Source organism: Lycium ferocissimum, chromosome 6 (assembly GCF_029784015.1).
Source record: "Lycium ferocissimum isolate CSIRO_LF1 chromosome 6, AGI_CSIRO_Lferr_CH_V1, whole genome shotgun sequence".
NCBI lineage: Eukaryota > Viridiplantae > Streptophyta > Magnoliopsida > Solanales > Solanaceae > Lycium > Lycium ferocissimum.
In genome coordinates, this window is record NC_081347.1 from 65,827,466 (window position 1) to 65,842,087 (window position 14,622).

Below are 14,622 nucleotides of genomic sequence, written 5' to 3' on the forward strand. Positions count from 1 at the left end.
AAACGGACGTCCGAGCGCAAAGTTATGACCATCTAAAGTTTGACCACTTTACAACTAGTTTTTCTCCCTATATTTTTTAGAATTATATTTATATTCAAAATAATGTTTTATCGTGATTAAAAAATAACACGCTTATCAAAACCTGGGCACCTTTTCAACCCCTAAAATGACTATCCGAACGTCTACGTATCCTTGATGTATTGAGCCTACATTATTGTATATCAAGTTCTATATAAAATATTGACGTTTCTGAGTCTTCACACACGACTAATCATTGGTCAAAGTATGAAAAAACACTAAGTTTTTTCAAACAAAACTTACTTCGTGCACCTTTTCAACCCCTAAAATGACGATCCGAACGTCTACGTATCCTTGATGTATTGAGCCTACATTATTGTACGCGAGAAAAAATATCGGGTTCTATATAAAATATTGACGTTTCGGAGTCTTCACACACGATTAATCATTGGTCAAAGTATGAAAAAACACACTAACAAAAAAAAAAAAAAAAAAGTTTACTAAATTTTTTTTTTGGTGTATAAAAAAAAAAAAAAAAAAACTTTAGAGGTAAAACGTGATCGTCCACGTTTTACAAAATATATATTGTAAAACGTGGTATAACGTGGATCGATTACGTTATACAATTAAATTTTTTTTTTTTTAATTTTTCGTTGACTTGGTGTCGGGGAAAAATTTTTTTTTGGGGTAATTTCAATATACCCCTTTTGGTATATAAATTTTTGGCACCCTTTTGGTAAATATAAATGTATTTTTATACCCGTATTTTTATACCCTTTAAATTTGACCCCTTTCCCTTGACAATATAATGGTTTAAGAGTTTAAGTATGGTTAGGTAAAAGTTAAAAATTATTTGGTTGTTGAGAACTAAAAGTGGATTAATAAAGGAAGAGTAATGAGTATTCATCCGCTATGGCTAGGCGGGTGAATTATTTTTTTAGCAGTTCGATTAAAACTGTTAACATCAACCCTAAATTGTATTGTAGGTTGTTAGAGAATTGTGGACAAGCTTATAAGTCCAAGAGACACATATCTAGCAATTGGCTTGGGTTCAGATCATACTTAAATAATACTAATAAATAGTAAGATAGTACTACTTTAATTACGGCAGCTACTTTGCCTAATTTGGGCAACTTTTTTGTTTTATGTCAACCAAGTAATTGGATTCATACTTTAATTGGAATAATGTCGTGCGAGGACATTTTTTTTTTCTATTTTCAGCACCATAATTCAGAATCTCATGTCACGTCAAAGAATATTAATTTGCAATAATTTCTTTATAGAATTAAGGAGAATTAATATATGCAAGTTGTCTATAAAACTCTTCATAGAATCATCTAGATTTCTTGAATGAATATAAAGTTTTGGGGTATTGATTTAATTGCCTGAGAAAATAAGACTAATTTTTCCTGTAGACAACATAATTGCATCTTTTTATCTTTTATTTATCACTATTTGTTAAAACCCTACTTTATTTTTAAATTTTCTTTTTGTCTTTTACCTTTTTAAATTTAAGATATTCATGTTTGATTTTGTCTAATATATACTTCTGAAATGAACCCCACATGCACAATCCTGAGAGACATTCCCATTGAAACAGAACCCTTAATTCATTATTTTATTTGCTAATAAGAAACTAAGGAAACATATAAAAAAAATATAACTTTCTGTTTTTTATCATGATTCCAACGGCTAGAAAGTTAAGACCAAAAACTTTGTAATATTATTTTTATAATGAATAATGGAGATATATATTATTGCATATGCTCATGAAAAGGAGACAACCAAGTTGAAAAGAAGACCAAGTTAGGCATAGAGTATAGTTAATCATGCATGTAGGAAAAAACATTTAAAAATATGTAGCTTTTTGATTGGTTGTTGGGGGTGGAGAGACATCAAATGGGGAAACGACACATCATACTATCCAATTTTACTTTTTTTTAACCAAGGTCAAGAACAATATAGTTACTCAATAAGATCAAAACCACATTATTGAGACATCTTTTTTGTAGGTCGATGGTTTTGGTTTCTTTTGGTCTAAAATTTCATGTTATTGCAGCACGAATTGCCACATTTTGTTATGAAGCACGTCTTCTATAGTGACAAAACTAGAAATTTTATTAAGGAATTTCGAAATATAAGTAAGTAAACACACAAAAAGTCAATGAGATTCTATGTATACCAACAAGAAGATACAAGAATTTATTTGTTGTTGATTCTTGTTTTTTTAATAGTGAACATCTATTATATATGCATGCAAAATTATTATGACCATACTACATATACTGTGTAATTATGAACGCCTTGGCCCCTTGTTCTGCACACCTTGGCCCCTTGTTCTGCCCCTACTTCTAAGTTACGTTGATCAGAAATAGGAAAGAGCTTATGCTATGCTTCCTCCATTTAATTCTACGTAATAATGTTTTGTTATCTTTGCACGACCTAGGTGTCTGTCCCCAAGTATACTTACTTTTCGCCTATGGACATAACACGTTACCTAACCTGTTCTACGAATGTGTTTGCGGAATAAAAACAAACATGAAGGTAAAGGACACAATATTTTTACGTGGAAACCACCCGACTCAAAAGGGCGATAAAAACCATGACCTACAGACTGCGCAGGATTTACCTCAAACTCCACTACAACTGTGAACCAATTGCAAATTAAGTTAGAAACTCTTCAACTTAATTCCTACATCAGCCTTGCTACCCAAACTCTGACTAGCAAGCTATCTTCAAGTAGTAAACTCCTACTTGAAGTTACAATTCCTTGTATATAACTATATACTTTTATGCTTCTATGAAAGTGGATAAATATACAACTTGATAGAACTAACCTAATACATAAATCTAGATTTCAGAACTGGGAAACATTATTCAAGAAACAACTCCATCAATCCTTCTTTGTGCACTAGGGACGCAACCCCGGATTCTTAAATATTCTTTATAAATCTTCTCCTCGCTCAATATTATGAATTCTCTCTTTGTGGGTGCGCAAACTTCTTCTTGGTAAGACCTGAGTATTTATAACAATTGAAGCTCCACAGGTCGGTGACAAAACCTTTCCTTGTTGAACTATAACACGCAATAAGGTTTTGTGTTGTACTTGAATTCTTGCCTTGTTGATGTAACACCTCGTGCATTCAGGCTAAGATTTGACTCATAAGACGGAGGTATAATGAACCCAATGGGAGTAGTGTATAAATGGTGTTTGAAACCCAATCAAGACATGAGAAGAGTCCTTGAGCAAAGGAAAGTCGGAAGCTACTCTACGGAGCGTGTTTTCAAGTGGGTTTGCACCATGTCTCAATTAAAATGAGTATACGGAAAAATCTGTAAGGAAATTGGGAAAATTTCCTTCTTGAAAGTTATAGATCTTTGAAATACCTTTCCAACGGTATATTATGGAGGTCAAACAGACATCTGTACAAAAAGTTATGCCCGTTTTACTAAAACAGTGTTCTGCCAATTTACCGTGGAATCTACGGGCCGTAGATTTGGGCCGTAAAATTGGTCCAGAAAGCCCAAATCACTGTAATTGATTTACGGTGGGATATATGGTCTGTAAAACTTTTATGGGCCGTAAAATAGGGCGTAAAATGGGTCCGACAGCAATTTTAAAACTTCGTTTTAAGGCTTTTTCACTTCATTCTTCACACCCCCAAGCCCTAGAACAACCTTCTATTCTCTCCCATCATCAAGAACACCAAGGTAAGCCTATTCTAATTATTCCAAGTTGTAATCTAAACAAGAAATCATCATTCCTAAACTAGGGTTTTCAAGAAAACCCATCTCAAGGTTCAAGATTCAAGATTTTGGAAATCTTCTTCAAAGTTAAAGTCTTTAATTCAAGTTTGGAGCATTACCAGGTATGTAGAGTTACTATCTACGTGTGGGAACATCATTGTTCTTCCCCACACCTCATAATCCATAAATTATTATTCTTTACGAAAACTAGGGTTTCTATACCATGCTCATGATAACCCTAGGTCCATGTCCATGATTAGATTATGTATGAATTCCTATTATTCTATCATTGTGTTCTCAATAACTCTATATGATTATTGAGAATCAGTCTGTAATCCATGAAAACTCATATAACTCATTCCATGCAAGTTATGATATGCTATGATATTTTTCAAGAAAATACTATGTTTTACAAGTTCATGCAAGCAAGTTATAATTCATGATATCCACGTACAAGAAAGTAATGATTCATGAAACCATGGGCAGCAAGTGCCACTTATTTTTACATGTTCACGTTTTTGGGAGTCGCATTAATTACCGAGAAGGCTTCAAATAGCCTGAAACTACGTAGCCACCGTAGGATGAGGATTGCTCCATCCATGCTTAGGAATATCTCTCATAATGACTGGATCCTTTCATAATATTATTAAATCTCATGTCCCTGGCAAGGTATGAGTATTCTGTTGGTAGGACGCAAGTACCAGACCATGTTGTCGGTTATATTTATTGCTCTCCCTACTCACGATACTTTACACATGTTATATAGGTATATGTACTCATGTTCATGATCATATTTAAGCTCAGTCTCTGTTATGTAATTTTCATGTCCCATGTTATTTCATTCAGTTGCTTTACATACCAGTACATTCAATGTGCTGACGTCCCCTTTATTGCCGGGAGCCTGCATTTCACGATGCGGTACGGATTCTGAGGACGACGCCTGCTCATTAGAATCGCACGTACTAGCTTATTGGTGAGCCCCATCTCATTCGGGGTTTAGGCATTGTCTTTCTTTATTTAGTTTTACATCTAAAGGTATCTTTGAGGGACCTTGTCCCGCAAGTATGTTACGTGTTTCAGACTCATGTTAGAGGTTTCATAGACAAGACAAGTGTCATGTTAGACTTCCAGAGTTGGTTAGCCGGTTTGGCTCATTTATGATATTGTCCGCATTCATGACTTAACCAAGTACTTATGTTTAATATTATGACTTAATCGTGTTTTATAAAAGCTCATCATGCACTTCACGTTATATTTACTGCTCATGTATGCCCCATGATGATTCGGCAAAGCCATGTGTTCGCTCGGTCATGCGCAAATGTGCACCGAGTGCCGTGTTACGCCCAGGCCATGGTTCGGGGCGTGACAGTTGAGTTGGCTTCTTTTCCTTGTAGAAGGCTTACTAATCTCGATAAATATGGCAAGAAATCTTTCATAATTGACCGCCAAGTCTTTACCATAGTTCTTCTTCAAATCCTTGTTGTTCCAGGATTTATTTGGAACATGTTCATGAACTTTTATCACCCACCTGGTTCGTCCATCTCTGAATATCTGCATTGTTGAGTTGGAACATGTTCATATACCTGTTCCACCAATCTCTTTCATTCTACCTCAGCCGTTGAATTGGTTCTGAGATATTTGCTCTGATCACTTTAAGCTCTTCCTCATACAATGTCTTCGCTTCTAGGTCATCCATCCACTGCACCTGATGACCTGTGAACATGTTTTGTATATTTGTTCTATTTCTTCAATGAGCTGCTCCTCTTCCTGGGTCATCTACTCTCCCTTTGCTGCCTTGTTCAGTTGTTCTATTCATATATTCATTTATGATATACACTAAACAACTTTATGCTGGCTAGGTCATCTTCTTCACCTTGTCTTCAACTGTGCTTGTTTGCTTGTCTATTTCTAATGGAACATGTATTTGGACCAGCTCCATTTTACCCGTGCTGCTTTCATCATTGCATCTCCCTTGCTCAGCATTTGTCTATGTGATAGATCATGTATGTTGATGGTTCACTTTCTCTCTGGTCTGCTTCATTGCACTTGCCTTTGTATTGACACACATGCTTGCATTGTGAGTTCATATGCATGTGTATTCTCTCTGTTGTAGCCTTTGTGCAATGAAACATGTCTATAGACCTGTTACAACCATCTTGTGTTGCTTGCCATTTCAGTTCAATCTCTCAACCAACTGTCTAGCATGTTCAATACTTTGTGAATTATCACATGTATCTAGACCTAGGATTATTTACTGTGCTTTCTTGCTCGGAACATTACTATCATTTCTTCATCAGCTTTCATCATTCATGGTTTACTTGTTCTAAGTCTTTGCTTTGTCAATCATCAAAACTTCACACATGGTTCTATGCCAACATGTTTGGTCAGACACGTAGCACAAAATTTAAGAAAGAAAAACTTTCTGCACATATCAAAGTACTTCTTTAGAATTTCCGCTGTGCGATGATATTTCTTTCTTTAACTATAAGAGCAAAATAAAAATAAAAAAAGTTAACGAGTTTTTAAATAGAAATGTGTGTCATTCTTTTTCGAACGGATTAGAAATGAATAGGTGTTATGCAAACTAGAACGGAGATTAGAGAGATTTTCCTAAGGGTAAATGAGATGCTGTGTCTTGTCACTCTGAGAGTAATCATATTGTACTTGTTAATTTCATTCATTCATTTCTTCCAAATAAAAAAAGAAATGGGACAAGATTCCTTTGAGGTTAAAAAAAGAGTTAAAGAGAAGAAGGCAAATTCAAAGAAAAGATTGGGGTCAAAAGAATTTCACAAACCCTATAGCTAAGAGATCATATAGGTACAGTCCAATTTAATCCTTATCTTGTTCCCCATCTTATTTACATTCTATTCTAGTCTTGTCTATTTGTCCCTTTTCTTGTACTTGTTGCTTTATTTATTTAATTTCTAAGGGTGACCCTTCTCTCACTCTATACCTGTTAACGGTGTCAGCATTCTGTGCTTCAATTTTTTTTCCTTTTTTGGCCTTTACTCTTCTTGTCATGAGATATGCTTCTTTTTATTTTAAGGCAATGGGGAATGAATTAATAGATGGAGGTGGATACAAAAATTTGAGTTTATGAGTTTTGGAATATTCTAAAAAAGCATTTTATTGTGTTTTGGATAAATTATTTATATATATATTAAGTGGATTTTCGTAAATGTAAGTATAAAGTTTTAATCAAAACTATTAAACTCTATCGATCCGTAATTAGAACTCTAGCTTTGTGAACACACACACATATATATATATATATATATATATATATATATATATATATATATATATATATATATATATATACAGAATCACGATCCGTTATTACTGGAGATGCTCAAATTTTGTACTAGATTTTGCCAACAATTCATAGAGCCTATTTTTTTCACTTAATAATAGCCTCACAAGTAAATAGTTATGCTACTTAATTAGGGAGGTTTGATTGGAGGGATACATTTAAAAAAAAAAAAATCCCGGTACAAATTAAATTTATATACAAATATTATGAGGTAGTAACAACAAGATCGCACAATTATGGGTCATGTTTCTTTGTTTTGTAACAACGTCACCCAACTTTTCCTATATCACGTCAAAGTCACCCGATTGAAGTTGTTGAAGGAACAACAATGTCATTTTTATAACATCAGAAGATATAAGAATTACAAGAAATGACTTAAGGGTACAAGACATGTTGTTCGATCATGCATTTGAGAAAAATAACACCAACGAAACAAATAGATCTGTTCCATGCTTTTAAATACTTATATTATGATCTTCTTTATTTTGGTTCTTTCTTTTATTTTAATCTTGTTCGTTCGACAAATAGCTCAGGAACAAATATTTAAACATTAGAATTAAAGATTCCAACCAGTTACGTCGTTAGAACTTTAATTACGTACGAGTAGTGTAGTGTTCAAACTTAAATATGAAAATTTAATCAAACTATATAAAATCTAGCTTTGCTGTCCATAAAGCATTATCCATTCACTAAACTTGAAATGTGTTTTTAAATTTTCACTGAAAGTTTTTGGTTGAATAAAAGAAGTCACTCAAGGGAGTCCTGTAAAAAAAAATTACGAGGCACCCGATATATAAAAGGAGAAGAAGTTGGAAGCTAACAAAAGAGAGAAGGAAAAAAAAAAAATAGAGAAGAACGAATCGGACAACCAACTTAATTTGACAGCGCCCAACACTACAAAAAAAGGATAATTTGTGGAGGTTGGAAGTTACAATTCGCAGAGGTTTTAATCTCCGCTATTTGCTAAAGGAGACTAAAACCTCCGTGAATTGCAGCTTTCAAACTCCGCAAATTACTCATTTTTTTGTAATGCAATAAGTAGTGATGATACAATTTTAAATAGATGTCTTGGAGTAATAAAAAAGCAAGTCGAACGGACTTTATTTTAAATAAAAAAGAAATCAACCTTTGTCTTTAATTTAAGAAGTTTAACATGCTTTAATGCAAAATTGAACCCAGGACACGAGACTCAAGTTGAATGCATGAATCCATGAACTATTAGGTTACTTTTAAAAAATATGTTTTGAGTAATTTATTACACTATTAATTTTAAAAAAAATTCTTTTATTATCAGTATATTGAAGTTGAACTCTTTTGCCTTTCTAGAATTGCTATGGTACATATGTCGCTACTTAGTTACTCCACTAATTACCTACAGGCTGAACATGCATGAATATTTCTTATTAAAAAGGTGTAATCAAAACATTCTTGACTTTTATGCAACACCATAATTTATAAAAGAGATAATTAGCATTTTTGGACCAAAATCAAAGAATCTCACTTGTCTATTCTCCCCAGTATAAAACTAGTCGTTGTTTTCTTTAGGATTTAGCATTAAACAATGATTTTGGTCAATATTTATTTGAGGCTTCTTTCGTTATTTTTCAATTATTCCCATTTGAAATTAATTTGATCGCTACATACAATAATGCATTTAATTAATTGCTTGTGGACTAATGTTTGTGTACATGCGTTGCATTATTATTGATGAATGACATAAAATAGCATGATCAATAGGGTGTCAAGGTGTGACTGAGTCGGAAATTTCGCTAAAAGCATGCATGATATATATGTACAATATATATAATTTCTTCCAAAAGGTATTTAACTAACCACCATTTTGTCGCTATGCAGGCGGAGCAAGGCGGAGCTTAGTTAGGTAAAGAGGTTGAATTTTAAACCTCTTTCGTTGAAAAATCATACCATGCAAATAAGAAAAACGAATTATTTTGTTTTGGTTATATATAAAATGTTAAATCTCCTTGATATAAGAGAAGATTCTATTCGTAGTTGGAAAGGTTCCAATCGTTGATTTAGATAACAAGCTCAAGTTATGGGTGAGACTATGCAATTTTTTTTTTTAAAATCCCCTTTATATGAACTCATGGGCCCGCAATTGCCAAATTAAATTACCTTCCTTGAAAACTTACGCCCTATAAATAGGGTAAGACCAACTTTTATACAAATTGAAAGACAACTAAGGGAAGCTTCTAGTGTAGAGGCAATTGCGATTTAAAAATTATTTTAGGCAACATTATGGCATTCTTTCATTTTTTTTTTTATCTCATAATTAAAATTTCTGGCTTTGTCACTGCGATTGGGAGTTGAAATTCACTACCCTCACCAAGTATCACACAAACTTAACAAAGTGGTGACTCTAAAACTAAAAGTGGTGTGTAATGTGATCATTATTATTGTATTTAGTCTAATATTAATGGAGGTCATTGTCATATTCAGGTTCATGTAATCTGAAATTCTTGGACAATACAGCTATATATATGTCCTCCACCATTAAGGAAAAAAAAAAAAAGGATACAACGAGTGAATTTCTCAAGACCGTGATTTGATAAGTTGGTATTATGATCATAATGAAGACTCAGAAAGTGATTTCTTGTTTTGTATGCACTTGCATTTTACTTAATTTCATTGGGTTAATCAAGAATGCTAAGAAAAAAGTTTTGCCACGAATTATCAATAATATAATGCTTGATGCTATATAAGTTATAATAATTAGCTTATCGCGATGGAGAATTGACACAATTTTTTTTTTTAAATAATTTGAAAATATGACTATTTTTTGGGCACTGAAGCTAATCGAGACTTGTTAATTGAGAAGACGGATTTGAAAATGTAAAACAAAAACTCTAAAAAGGTAGTCTAATGCACTAAGTTTTTACTATGTGGGGACTGAGGAAGAGCCGAACCACATTGAGTGACTTATTGTACACAGTCTTAACACATGGAAGTCGGACGGGAAGTGGTGATGAATTCAAGATTTTAAGTTTATATATGGTTCTAGACCACAGCTCTTTTTGTTTACTAGTCCTTCCAGATAGATTATTTATATGTATTAAGTGAATATCTTATCACTAGTATAAGGTTTGAGTCAAAATTATTGAGTTCTATCAAACTCGTAACTGGAACCGTAGATTTGCCTTTGGTTTCCAATGGCAGACGGGTGAGTAACACATAAGAATCTGACTTTAGGAGGGGAACAACAATTAGAGGCGAAGCCAGGATATTAACTTTAATTTATGAATTCTGAATTTTAAAATGACGATTTCAAGTATTAATAACTAGGCTCTAAACTTAATATTTGTTCATATTTATTGAATTTCTTAACACAAATTCACAGTTTGAGCAAAAGCTATTGGGTTCAGCCGAACCCGTAATCGGATTTCTAGCTCTGCCCCGACAACAATGGGTCGGTTTCGAGTCCTTTTATATTTTTTGGGAAGTATTCCAGAAAAATGATGCCTTTCGATTTGAGTTTGAACCCGTGCCCTCCTAATTACATGACGCCTAACTCTTACTGTCATGTCATTAATGCTCCACTTCATATGCAGAAACCATAGCTAGGTTAAAATCCAGAGGATATGATATACTATATATCTTGAGTGATGAAACTGACCTTCAATTATTCACCGGCCACATTTTCCATGTGCTTGTGACTTTGAACCATCTTTCAATAACAAATTAAGCAAAAAAAATAAAAGTTTGGTACACTAAACTATATAACGGTCAAGAACATGCAGTACATTATCAATGCTAAAAAAAATCTTTTAATAATATGGTAACAAATCTGGAAAAAGAAAAAAAGAAGATATGTTTCAACTCAAGATAAGGGGAAAGAAAGAGATCACTCCTCCTTTTGGTTTATGAATGATAGCCACTTTTTATCTTCACGTGGTAGATATTTGGTTTGGCCGAAACTAGGAATAAAGTTGTTGATACATGAATGACTTATTTTTACCAAAAAGTGCACTGTTGGCTGCAAATTTAAGAAATGTGTAATTTTTGTGAGAGTTTCAAAAATATGTATAAAAGAAGGAAAAAAAATTTAATTTTCGTCTTAATTCAAGAAATGTGAATGACTGCGGCCTGGCGCATGTTGTTAAAGTCCGGAACCTAAACGACCCAAAAAAAAAAAAAAAACTAATTAAACCAAAATAACCCAACAAAAAAAATGTTACCAAAGTATATGTGCGTTATATAAAAATGTGTTAACGTTTCCCGGTTTACATCCGTTAACCGAGCATTTAAAAAAAAATTAAAAAATAAATAAATTACATAATGCATCAAAAGTTGCGCTATGTTGACACATAATTTTTCAACTTAAGAATAGGTTGTGTTATGATAATTAACCAAACTTGTCTATTTTTATTCAAACTATCGGTTTTTTATTTTTATTTTTAACATCCTATAGAATTTTGTTAAATTTAATATCCTAAACATTAGTTAAAGTTTTAAATGTTGTTACAGTTTTTATCCAACATTGAAATACATTTTCAAGGAAATTTTTAATTTTCAAACGGCATAAAAAGAAATCAACATTTTGAGGATATTTTTATCGTTCAATATTTAGCGTTTCAACATTCATGTTAATTAGTTTTACAAATTTTTATAAAATAAAAGAAAGTAAGACACTTAAAAGATTATTTTTCTTAAGCATAAGCTAAATCTTATATTTTTGGTTGTCTTAAAAAATAATTATAATTATTTTCTACAAAAGAAAGTAATACACTTAAATTGATACCGAAGGGATATTATTTTTCCTAAGCATAAGCTAAGTCATATATTTTTGGTTGTCTTAGAAAATGATTATAGTTTTTTTTTTTTTCAAAAAGAAATGTAAGACACTTAAATTGATACGAAGATGATATTATTTTCTTTAGTATAAGCTAAAACTTACATGTTTAGTTATCTTAAAAGATAATTATAGTTATTTTTTATAAGAAAAGTAAGACACTTAAATTGACACCGATGGTATATTATTTTTTTGAAGCATAAGCTAAGTGTTATATTTTTTGTTGTCATCGAAAATGATTTAATTTTCTAAATCTTATATCTTCGATTGTTTTAGAAAATGATTAAATTGTTTTCTAAAAATAAAATAAAAAGCAAGACACTTATATTGATACGAATGGGATATGTTTTTTCGTAAGCATAAGCTAAATATTATATTTTTGGTTGTCTTAAAAAATAAATATAATTATTTTCTATAAAAGAAAGTAAGACACTTTAATTGATACGGAACGGATATTGTTTTCCTGAAGCTTATGCTAAGTATTATATTTTTGTTGTCTTAGAAAATGATTATAATTATTTTCTGAATATTATAGTTTCGGTTGCCTTTAAAAATAGTTGTACTTATTTTCTAAAAAACAAAGTAAGATACTTAAATTGATACGAAGGGAATTTTATTTTTCGTAAGCACAAGCTATGTCTTATATTTTTGGTTGTCTTAGAAAATGATTATAACTATCTTAAAAAATAAATTATAAGGTACTTAAATTGATACACGGAAATGATATTATTTTCTTAAGCATAAGCTAAATTTTTTACGTTTGGTTATCTTAAAAAATAATTATAATTATTTTTCATATAAAAAAGTAAGACACTTAAATTGATATGGAGGGGATATTTTTTTTTAAGCATAAGCTAAGTGTTTATATCTTTTGTTGTCTTAAAAAATGATTATAATTATTTTTCAGTTATGTATTTTTGGTTGTCTTAGAAATAATGGCATACATCTTGGAAAAAATAAGAGAATCTAATTAATGATGCATGCAATGCCCTTTTCTTTTTTCATGGTCAAAAGCCCTATTCTTAAACCATTCTTTAAAGTTAAAATTTTTTGTGTAATAGGTTGAGAAATAATTAGCTCACTTACTCATTGACTGCCTCATTTTAATCCTAAATTGATAGGTCAAGTGAGCTGGCGATGGACAAGACCATAGGAGTGAAAACAACTCAGAATTGTAACACCTCTATAGCACAACTTTTTGCTGCGTTATGTAATTTTTTTTTTTTTTTTAAAAAAAAAAATCTGAGGTAATGAATGTTAACGGGAAAACGTTAACACATTTTTACATAACGCACAAAAAAGGTGCGTTAAAAGTACTTTGGTAACATTTTTTTTCTTGGGATATTTTGGTTCAATTCGTTTTTTATTGGGTCATTTAGGTTCCGAACTCAATATTGTTACAGCTATATTTGGGCAATTAAAGTTGCAAATTAAGATCTTGTTTTGCAATTACTATAAGCATGACAAACGTGTTAAAATCTGAACTTCATAGCGTTTTAAAATTTTCCCCGCTAATTATAGAAACTACATATATCATGTTGTAATTTTTTAAAATATTTTGATTAGACAAATTAAAAGGATGCATCACAAACATTTTTCATAAGCCAATTCATAATAATACATTACAAACTAAATTCATAAGATAATATATAATGACACATTACAAACTGAACTTACAGTAATAGGACCATACATAGTACATAAAAATAATGATCATCCATGGCGTGTTGGTGCACGCCCTATATTAATGTTAGGATAATAATGCTTGTCATGCTTTGTTTGGTGGCATATTGTATAAGCTCTAACATACGCTTGAAAACCTCGATTTATTTGAAAAAAAAAAAACGAAATGAATCGAGGTCGTAAAACAACATATGTTAGAGTTTATACAATATGCCACCAGACAAGGAATGATAAGCGTTATTATCCCAACAATATATGAAGGGAGCGCATCGTAATATATTTTTCAATTTTAGCTTTATTTAGTGTAAAAATAGTAAGATAAAACAGTTATAATAAAGAAAAATAAAATTAGTATAATGATATTTAAAATGACATCTAGATTCCTTTTTTTTTTTTTTTTGGGGGGGGGGGGGGGGGGGGTATTTATGAATCATGATCAACATTGAAATCGAATTGAAAGTGAGATATTTACTTGAGGAATTAAATACACAAACTAATTAATAAAAAACTTAAAGTTTGAAAGCAACTCAAAGAAGTGGGACACTAGCTGAGGATAGGAGCTAGGGACACAAGCAAGTTCGAACTCCACAAAATCCAAAGAAAATGGCTTTTCAAGGCCACGCTTGTGAGAAATTTGAGTCTTTCTTTTTTGAAGACTTTTTTGTGTCTATAGCAATCTCCACTAAGATCATGTTCAAAGGCAAAGACGGATTTAAGATTTAAATTTGACAGGATCGACCTTTAAGATTTTTAGCACTAATAAAAGTATGGGTTCAAATTAAATATTTGTTGAAATTTTAGTGAGTTCTCTCTCTCTCACACACACTGAAAGTACTAGATTCGGATAAACCTGCTACCTAAAAACTCCATTCGCCACTGACCATGCACCCATTCTTCATTTACTCTTTTTCTCCTTGAATTAATTCACTACTAAAAAATTTAAATTTATGAGCGTAGATTTCGATAAAATCTGTCGGAAATGTTTCTGATGGGACTTTCCATCGAAATATGGGATGACAGAAATGTCCATCAGGAGTTTGTATTTTTAAAA